Source organism: Loxodonta africana, unplaced genomic scaffold, assembly GCF_030014295.1.
Source record: "Loxodonta africana isolate mLoxAfr1 unplaced genomic scaffold, mLoxAfr1.hap2 scaffold_178, whole genome shotgun sequence".
Taxonomy (NCBI): domain Eukaryota; kingdom Metazoa; phylum Chordata; class Mammalia; order Proboscidea; family Elephantidae; genus Loxodonta; species Loxodonta africana.
The window spans coordinates 42,501-52,500 of NW_026974923.1; positions in this window are offsets into that span (position 1 = coordinate 42,501).

A 10,000-nucleotide genomic window follows, 5' to 3' on the forward strand; every position below is an offset into this window, starting at 1 on the left:
ACGGTCGGTGGCTTGCGCGCAAGGCGAGGGGCAGCGGCTGGGGGATCCGGCACCCCCAAGGCACCCTCGGAGATGACTAGAGAAGACTTTCTTCACCGAAGACGGGCCGTCCCCACCCATCGCCCCCCACGTTGGGCCCCCGCCAGGCGCCCGAGGGCGCCCCGGGGATGGGCGGGGGGGGCCTGCGGTATTGGTAAGCACCAGCGGGGGGGTTAAGGCACAGTGGGCCTCTGCGGCCGGGAACGGAGCCTGCCGCCTCGTGCTCACGGCGGCTCTGCCTCACCCGGGGACGGCGCGTGCTCCCGGCTCCGTGCTGCGTCCACCCTCCACTCGGGCGAGGAGGGAACGGGCGGGGCACCGCAGCGGCGACCGAGGGCCTCGGAAAGTCACGCCTTTTGAGTCGTCCGTTTTTTTTTTTTTCCGTTTCTCTTTTAAAGCTTCTCCGCCTCATCCCGCCTCACCGGAGCCAGGCTCCGGCGAGCGCGCGGGGCCTCGCGGGTACGCGCCGCGCACACCCGAGGCTTGCCTGGGCACCTAAAAGCCCAACACACCCCCCGGTCTCCCTCTGTAGAGGGGTCCGCGCTCTAGGGCGGCCCGCGGGGGGGAGGAGGTACGACAGAGCCTAACAACGGACCGCCGGGGCCCAGCCGCGGCTACGCAGCCTGGGCCCCCACCTCGCAAGGGCGACTTCCCTCGGCACCGGCGGAAGCAACACGCGGGCCCTCCTCCTTCCGCTCTCGCTTGCCTCACGCGGGTCTCGGCAGGCACCGGGGCGGGCACGCACGCGCGCACCCCTCTCTCACCCCCGCCTTCTCGGGATCAGGCACGGCACCCTCCCGCGAGGCGTGCGTGCTCTAAAGGTCTTACCCCGCTCGACCCCCCTTCTTTTTTTTTTTTTTTTTTTTCCTCCACATCATTTCTCTCCCTCTCGGCCGCACTCCTGTTTTTTATTTCTCTCGGCTCGAGGGGCGCACGCCCACACGCGTGAGCGGTGACCGGAAGGGTGGGCTGGGAACGGGGAAACGGCACCGCCACCCGGCCTCAGGCACCTGAGGGACGGCCTGGAGCGTTCCAGGGGCACCGCCAAAGGGCCACTCGAGGCGCACCGGCACCACCTGGGTGGGGCGCGCGGGTGCGCCTGACCAGAGAGCCCCCCCGCCGCGGGGGGCGGGGGAGGGCCCGACGCGAGGCAGAACACCAGGGCCACGAGCAGAGGCTGTCCTGCTCGGTCTCAGGACCCCGCCACCGCCGACGCTGGCCGCGAGGCCGCGAACGAGGGCAGATGAGCGAGGTCGGGCCGGATTCCGTGCCCCTGCCCCTCTGCGCACCACCGGCGGGCGGGGAGGAGGAGCGAGGGGCCCGCGCGCTGAGCGAGAAGAGCGGTCCCATTCGCCACGAATGTCCGTCCCTCGTCTTGGCGCGGCTCGGACCCGGCCCGGGAGAGCACGACAACACCACATCGATCGGGTCAGCCCAGGCACAAGCGAGGAGGAGAAGACCCCCCCGCCAGGGCTGCCAGGAGGCGGGCGAGGACAGCCCCGGAGAGGACCCGCTTTCTGCCTCGCCCGCCCCGGCTGCGGAAAGGTGGCCGCGAGGACCCCGCACACGGAGAACGCCTGACACGCGAGGCACGTGGGCCTGGGGGAGGGGGGGAGCGGGGCACACTCTGGCGAGCACCGCGGCCACCGCGGGTGCCTGCGACAAGGGGCACGCGGGTCAGAGGGCCCGCGGCGCCCGTGCCACGCCGCCCTCGGGCACTGGAGACCGGGGGGAGGCACCGCGGCTGGACATCTGGACGCGCGAGAGCCGGCGCACGGGCCCCAGGCGGGCGGCTCAAGCGGGGAGGAGCGGGGGAGGGCGTGGGCCGTCGGTGGACCGGCGTCTACGGACCCGTCCAGGTTTCCCATCTGCTCAGCGGGAGTCACCCGGCGAGGAGAGCGTGTCAGCACCAATCTGGTGGCCCAAATCGCCCGTTTTGGGCGAGAGAAAAGCCACGCCCCGCGGCGGGAGGGGCCCGCTCCCCACGGCGAGCCCCCGGAACTGCGGCCCGGCCATCGGTCCGTAGCGCGACCCCATGGCCCCCAGCGCCCCGCCCCCCCCGGAGCTCCCGGGATCCTCTGGTCGACCCGCGGGACGGGGTGACGGAGCTGGCCGGGGCCGCGCGGGCGCCCAGAGCCAGCCGCCTGCGCTGCGGCCAACGCGGGCCGGTCGGGGAACCCTCGGAGGGGGGACTTGGAAAAAATTCTCGGGCGGCGGGGCCCCTCCGAAGGTCCGGGCCCCGCGCGGGTCCGTGGCCGGGCCGGGGCGGGCCGGGGGCGGCAACCTCGGCCCGGGGACCCCCGGAGCGGGACTTTGAAAAAATTCTCCGACGGTCCGGACCCCACGCGGGACCGCGCCCGGGCCCGGGGCGCCCTCCGCGGGCCACCCCGGACCTACGCCGGAGGCCCCGGTGACGACCGGGCCGCGCGAAGGAAGGCGCGCGAACGGCCGGGGCGTGCCTTGTCCCGTTCTTCTGCCTGCGCCGTCTCGGTGCGGCCCGGTTCGGTCCAGCGCCGTCTAAAACACGGCACCCGGGAGCGCGGCGGCGGCGGCGGCGGCGGCGGCGGCGGCGACGGCCACCGCCTCGGCCACATGAAGCTGCGGGCCCAATTCCGGAACGTGGCTCTGGCGCCGGCGCCCCACCGTGGCCGGGACGATCCCGCCGACGCCGCCGGCGTCCCGAGACGTCGCCTCGGCCAGCGCGGCCACAGCGCCTCCCATGTCGCCGGCGCCGGAGCTCCGGAGGAAAACGATGTCAAAGCGGCCGCCAGGTGGCGGCCGACAACCGGCGCGGGCGACAGCGGGACGGATCCGGATCGGCGGCCGGCGAGGGCGCGTCGCCGGGCGGCCGGACACCCGGTCCCGTCCCGGCTCCCCCCCCGCCCCCCTCCCCCGCCTCCCAGCGCCGCCGCCGAACACGTTTCTCGGCGCGGGGCGGCCGGAAGGCGTTGGGGCCGGCCACGGCGCGGGGTCGGTTGGGCCAAGGGGATCCACCCGGCCGGGCCCTTTCCCGCCTCGGCCAGGACGATCCTGCCGACGCCGCCGCCGGCGTCCGGGAACGTCGCCTCGGCCAGCGCGGCCACATCGCCTCCCGCGCGTGTCGCCGGCGCCGGAGCTCCGGGGGAAGACGATATCAAAGCGGCCGCCAGGTGGCGGCCGACAACCGGCGCGGAGTGCAGCGGGACGGATCCGGATCGGCGGCCGGCGAGGGCGCGTCGCCGGGCGGCCGGACGCCCGGCCCCGTCCCGGCTCCCCCCCCGCCCCCCTCCCCCGCCTCCCAGCGCCGCCGCCGAACACGTTTCTCGGCGCGGGGCGGCCGGAAGACGGTGGGGCCGGCCACAGCGCGGGGTCGGTTGGGCCAAGGGGATCCGCCCGGCCGGGCCCTCCTCAGGTTCCGGAGGTGTGAGCAGGCTGTGTGGCTGGCTGCTTCTCCCTGACGGAACAGCAGTGGAACGACGGTACCAGCCCACTGCAGCAGCCGCTCTGGGAATGGTGCCTGAGGGCTCCCCGCGGGGCAGGGCCGGTAAACCCTCTCTGCCCCTGAAAGGTCTCTTCCTGCCGCTGCCCCTCAGTGCGTCGTCTAAGCCCGCCTTCGACGGTCAGGACTCGCCGCTCGTCGCAGACATACTCGTTCGCTTGTGTTTCCGGGTCTTTGTCGTCAAGAGAGCTAGGCGGAAGCGTCAGCCTATTCCACCACCTTGGCCCCATCTCCCAAAGTTCCGATCCAAGGGGGTCCGGCCCAGCCGGGCCATTTCGCCCCTCAGCCAGGAAGATCCCGTCTACCCCGCTGGAGCCCTGGAGCACCATGCCGGCCAGCCGGCGTGTCCCACTCGGGGGGGGGCCCTGGGAGGGAGGGAGGGAGGGAGGGAGGGAGGGAGGGAGGGAGGGAGGACCCCGGGAGGACCCCGGGAGGACGCCGGGAGCCAGGCCGGGCTCGAGGAGACGGAGCGAAGGCCCCGGGCCGCCGTGGCCAGCGCGCGCCCGCCGGGACCGCTTCCCATCCCGTCGGCGCCGCAGAGCTCCGGAGGGGGACGGTATCGAAGCGGCCGCCGGGTGACGGCCGACGACCGGAGCGAAGGGCGGCGGGGGGGTGGAACCGGGTCCACCTGGGCCCCGGCCGGGGCTCGAGGGTGGCAGAGGGGACAGACTCCCCCGGGCCGCCGGGGAAACCTCTCGGGAGCGTCATGGGGCGCGCGCGCGCGCTCGCCCCCGAAAGGGCCGAACGGGGGGGGGGCGCCCGAGGGGATGAGCGTCCACCGGGGGCGGGAGGGAGAAGAGAGCACGTCCCAAGCGTCGGACGGGCAGGTGTTCTCCGATCCGTATCCTTTGGACGGACGCGACAAACGGGACGGGATGAGACCGCCAGTCCCCGAAGTTTTCCTCCTCGTTCTTTGAGTGCCCGCGTGGCGCAGCAGGCAGACCGGGAGACGTTTTCCGCCGTCGTCCCTGTCGCCGAGCCAACGGTACGCGTGAGGCGGGTTGAACGGGCAAATTGCGTCGGGAGGGAGGGAGGGAGGGAGGGAGGGAGGGAGGGAGGGAGCCGTGCGTTTGCCGGCATCCGCGTCGCAAAAGAAAACCACGGCCGCCACCGAGAGCGTTCTTCCTCATCGCTTTCCATCCTCCCGCGACGCGGGCGGGCAAACGGGGGGCGGGGGGGAGGCCGGGAACGCCTTCCCAGAGCCGGTACGGACCGGCTCTGGGCCCCCCGGTCCGACTGGGGAGACATCTCACCGAGGGAGGCCCTCGAGGCTCTCGGGAGCGAGGCCGGACTTAGTGAGGTCCAGCGGAGGCGCGGCGGGCCAGCCGCGAACGCCCGCCCAGAGGCCCTCGGGCGGCTCGGCCCGAGCGAGTGCTCTCCGGGCTCGCGCGGGCGGACTCGGGAAGGTGGCGTCTCCGGGGCGGGGGGGGGGGAGGGAGAGGGGTGAGTCGGCGTCTCGAGCATCGAGAGATCTCCGGCGGCTCCCGAATGCGGGCGGGCGGGCGGGCGTGTGTGCGTGAGTCGTGGGGGTGGGGGGTGGAGTGCCGGAGGGGGGTTGGGGGGTGGGAGGCCGAGAGCGGGGCGGTGGGGGGGTCGGAGGGTGGGGGCGGTGGGGGACCACGCGCCTCGGGCCCGGGGGGTGGGGTGCTGAGGTGGGCGGGGAGTTGGCAAACGTTCCGGGTGGCCTGGTGCGTGTGCGCGCGTGCCTGCGCGCGTGCGTGCGTCCGTTCGCGCGCGCGCGCGTCTGTGCGGGGGCGCGTCTTTGCGGGGGCGTGTGCGCGCGTGTCCGGGCGTGTGTGCCTGCGTGTGCGCGCGTGACTGCGTGCGTGCGCGTGCGCGTCTGCGGGCGTGCCCGTGTGCGTGTCCGCCTGCGTCTGTGGGGGCGCCTGCGCACGTGAGCGCGGGTCTGTGCGTGCGTCTGTGTGTGCGTCTGTGCGTGTCTGTATGGGTTTGAGTGCGCGTCTGCGCGTGAGCGCGTGTCTGAGCGTGTGCGCCTGTGCCTGCGCCCGCGCGCGCCTGTGCCTGCGGGAGCGGGCGCGCGCTCAGGCGGACGGGCAGCCCCCCGTCGTCGCCCTCGGTCCGCCGAACGGGCGCCCCCTTGGCCGGATGGAGAGGCTTTTCTCCGCGCCCACGAGGGGAATCGCAACGGGAACCGTAAGGCCGCACGCCGGCGGCGCTAGCGCCGCCTGCCGACGAGGGCCGCCGCCGCCGATCCCCCCCCCCGGCCCGACCCCCAGCCCCCCAACTCGGCCCGCGGTGAGGGCCGGGGCCGTATTCGGCTGGAGGGGGGGGACGGTAAGGCCGAGGGCAGCGTCGCCGTTCCCGCGTTGCACGCGTCGCCGTGCCGCGAGCGTCTCCCGGGAAGCCAGAGGAGCGAGGTGTGTGAAGCCCGTGCCGCGCGCGCGCGCGGACCCGACCGGGGTGTTCCGGGACGACCGACCGACCGACCGACCGGCCGACCGGCCGACCGGCCGGCCGACCGGCCGACCGTCGTCGTGGAAAGCTCACGGCGGACTGGACATCTGACGGGCCCCTCCCTGTCCGAGCCGACCTCCCGAGGTACGTAGGAGGGGAAGGGTACGGTAGGCTGGTTCGGCTGGAAGCCATCCCACCCCCGGGAGGCGTCGATCGACGGGGAGGCGGGACCGGGAAGGCACCGGTTTCCAATCGGACGATGGCTGAACCTTGGGCGACGGGTACGCGGACTCCTCCGTCTTCGCCCGAGTTCGCGACTCTCCGCGGGGGGAGCTTTCCGGGAAGCGGGTGACGGGCGCGCGTGCCGTCGTCCCGTGAAGGCGCGCTACTACCAAGAGGCTCCGAACGCGGGCCGTCCTCGGGGGGCGGTTTATTTTTTCTCAGTCGGGGGGGACCCCCGCCACAGGGAGAGAAACACCCGAGTTGGAACGGTGCTCGGGTGGGGAGTAGGGCGTGGCGGTGAAGACTGACGTTCGTCATCGTCGTCGTTTCCGTTTAGATAGAGAACTGACTGCGGCGCCGCTGCCGTCGCGTGCCGTCGAGCGGCTCGGGACTCGGAGCGGCCCTAGGGGAGAGAGTCGAGCCGCCCCACGGGCTTCCCAAGGAGGAGCCGGCGGATCCGAACCGCCGACGATCTCGGTCGGCAGCCGAGCTCCGAGCCGCCGCCGCCGCCGCGCCGCCGGGGCTCCGTCTTTGCACTCGGTCTCCGGTACGCGGCGAGTTGGTTTCGCCCGAGGGGCGGAACGGCTCTCGAAGAGGAAAACCCGGTTTCAGAAAAGGAAGGAGACAGGCAGAGGGAGGGGGAGGGGGAGGGGGTGGGCGGGAGGGGTGGGGGAGGGGAGGGGGATGGGGGCAGGGGAGGCGAGGGGGAGGGGAGGGGGAGGGGAGGCGGTGGTGGGAGGGACGGGGAGGGGGAGGGGGGAGGGGAGGGGAGACGAGGGGAGGGGAGGGGGAGGGGGACGGGGGAGGGGGGAGGGACGGGAGGGGGAGGGGGAGGGGAGGGGAGGGGAGGGGGGCGGGGAGGGGAGGGGAGGGGGGCGGGGAGGGGGAGGGGATTGGAGGGGAGGGGGAGACAGGCATACCTGGACGCCGAGCCAGCCCGGTGACGGCGTTAGGTAGAAGAAGGACGGTAGGCGCCCACGCGCTCACGCCCGTGGCTGCAGATACGGACACGCAGGCGCGTGCACGCGCCCGTGCGCGGGCGGGCGGTACGCACGGTCCGTGCCCGTGCGTACGCCTAGGGGTGTGCACGCGCGGGCGCCCGCCTCTACGTACCTGCCCGAGGGCGCGCGCGCGCGCGCCCGCGCCTGCACGCGCCTGCACCTTCGCACGGGCACCTGCGCGCGGACCTGCCCGCGCCCCCGCCTCTGCGTGGGATCGGCGAGAGCCGAAAGCGGTACCGCCGCCGCCGCGTTTTCAAGATCCTTTGGCTCACGCGCCCCCCCACCCCCTTCCGGCCACCTTCGGGGGGAAAGCCCAACTTCACGGACGGGCGGAGCGGATAGCCCTTCAGCTGCGCCTCCCTGAAATAGAACGGGAGGAGTCACGAGAGCCTTAGGAAACGGAGCGAGGCGACGAGAGGGTGCGTCGAAAGGCGGGCGTCGAGAACTCCGGCCACAGGCGTTTTCCTTCTGTAGGGTGTAGAAAGCACCCCGCCGCACGCACCCGGCGTTAGGGAGCTGTCTCGAGGGCCGCGGTTTCTACTCCGCCGACTCCTTTCAGTTGAGACGGGGCGCCTCCGAGCGTGTGTGTGCGCGCGACCCGAAGGCGGTCGTCGAGGGACGACGGCACCCTCGGTCCGCCGAACCCCCGCGCCCTCGGACGGACGGGTGGAGAAGCTCTCCTCGACGTCACGGAGGCGGTCCCGACTGAAACCGGAGGGGCACGTGCCGGCGGCGCTAGGCCCGCCGCCGCCGAGGACCGCTGGCGCCACCCCCCCCACCGCCCACCACGCACCCCCAACCCCACCCCGCCTGCGCCCTTGCTGTGGGCCCCACGCTGGCGATATCCGGATCCAGTCCGACGTGGCCGCCGGCTGCCACCCGCCAGGCGGGGAAGAGGTTTGGAGGCGGCGGAGGCGGTGGGGGCGGCGGGGGGCGGCGGGGGTGTGGGCGGTGGGGGGCGGAGGAGGAGGAGGAGGACGGACGGACGGACGGAAGGACGGGAACGCGCCCGCGCGCGCGTGCGCCCGCACCGCAGGGTGCCCTCCGGAGACACGGACGGGCCCACGGAGCACACGGAAACACGGAGATGGACGCGAGGGGGCGCGCGCGCGCGCGCAGCAGACACAACCCCGGGACGCCCGGGAGACACAGAGGTAGGCGCGGGCAGGCAGAACACGCGGGAACGCGGACGCGCGGCACCCACGGACACGGTCCGCTCGCGCACGCGCACGGGGGCCCGGACGCACGGCGACTCGCACGGACGGCGCGGCCGAAACACGGGAAGGTACGCCTCAGGGGCACACGCCCGCGGACCCCCCCAACAGAAGCCCGCCCGCGGCCAACCCCCGCCGCCCCCCCCCGAAGCGGGACGCCCACCCGCGCGGACGGAGGGAGGGGCGCGACGGGGCGGACGGCCGCGCCGCAGCGCTTCGGAGGACACGGCGCCCCCGCCACACACGCGCGACGCGATAGACGCGTCGCGCGCGAGACGGGGGCACGGGCACGAGGTACGTACGCCCGACCGCGCGACTCGCGCGCCCGCCGGCCGCGCGCCCGCGCGGCATCCCGAAGAGGGCGCGCCGCACTCGGACGGACGGGGCCGCGCGCGCGCGCGCGCACCGGAGAGGCCACGCGCGCACCCGCGCGGACACGTACGCGCACGCAGCGGCGGCGGCGGCGGCGGCGCCCTCCGGCGACACGGACGCACGCCCGGGGCACGCGGAAACGCGGAGACGCACGCGCACAGCAGACGCACGCACGGGACGCTCGGGAGACGCGGAGGTAGACGCAGGCAGGCGGAACACGCGGGAACGCGCGTCGCCCCCGCGCACACGATACACGGAGCGGGCGGGCACGCTCCACTAGGCGCGCGCGGCCTGCACTTGACGCTCGGGGACGCGGGCGCGGACGCGGCCCCGTACACGCGGCACCCACGGGCAGGCGGCACGCGGGCTCGGACGCACGCCCGGCGACGCGCGCGGACGGAGAGACGGCGCACCGGAACCGCGGGCGGGAGACGCGAACGAACGGGCGCCTCCCGCGCCGCGCGGGGGGGACGCCCACGCGGAAGGCGCGGCACGGCCACACGCCCGCGGCGCCCCCGCGCGCCCGCCGTCCCCCCAAAGTGGGACGCGCTCGAGACGGCGCACGCGCACGGACGGTGACCGCGACGCACCCGCGTCCGCCCGCCCGCCCGCCCGCCCGCACGCACGCACGCACGCACGCGACCCCGGAGGACGCGTCGCACGCGAGACACGGGGGCGCGCGCCCGAACTACGTAGGGTCGACCGCACGACTCGCGCGCCCGCCGGCCACGCGCCCGCGCGGTATCCCGAAGCGGGCCCGCTACGCTCGGACGCAGAGGCAGAGGCAGAGAGAGACAGAGACAGAGGCAGAGACAGAGACAGGCAGAGACAGAAGCAGAGGCAGAGACAGAGGTAGAGACAGAGGCGGAGACAGAGACAGAGGCAGAGACAGAGACAGACGCAGAGGCAGAGACAGACAGAGGCAGAGGCAGAGACAGAGACAGGCAGAGACAGAGGCAGAGGCAGAGGCAGAGGCAGAGGCAGAGGCAGAGGCAGAGGCAGAGGCAGAGAGGCAGAGACAGAAGCGGAGACAGAGGTGGAGACAGAGGCGGAGACAGAGACAGAGGCAGAGACAGACGCAGAGGCAGAGACAGAGACAGGCAGAGACAGACAGAGGCAGAGGCAGAGACAGAGACAGGCAGGGACAGAGACAGAGACAGAGACAGAGGCAGAGACAGAGACAGGCAGAGACAGAGAAAGAGACAGAGGCAGAGGCAGAGGCAGAGGCAGAGACAGAGACAGGCAGAGACAGAAGCAGA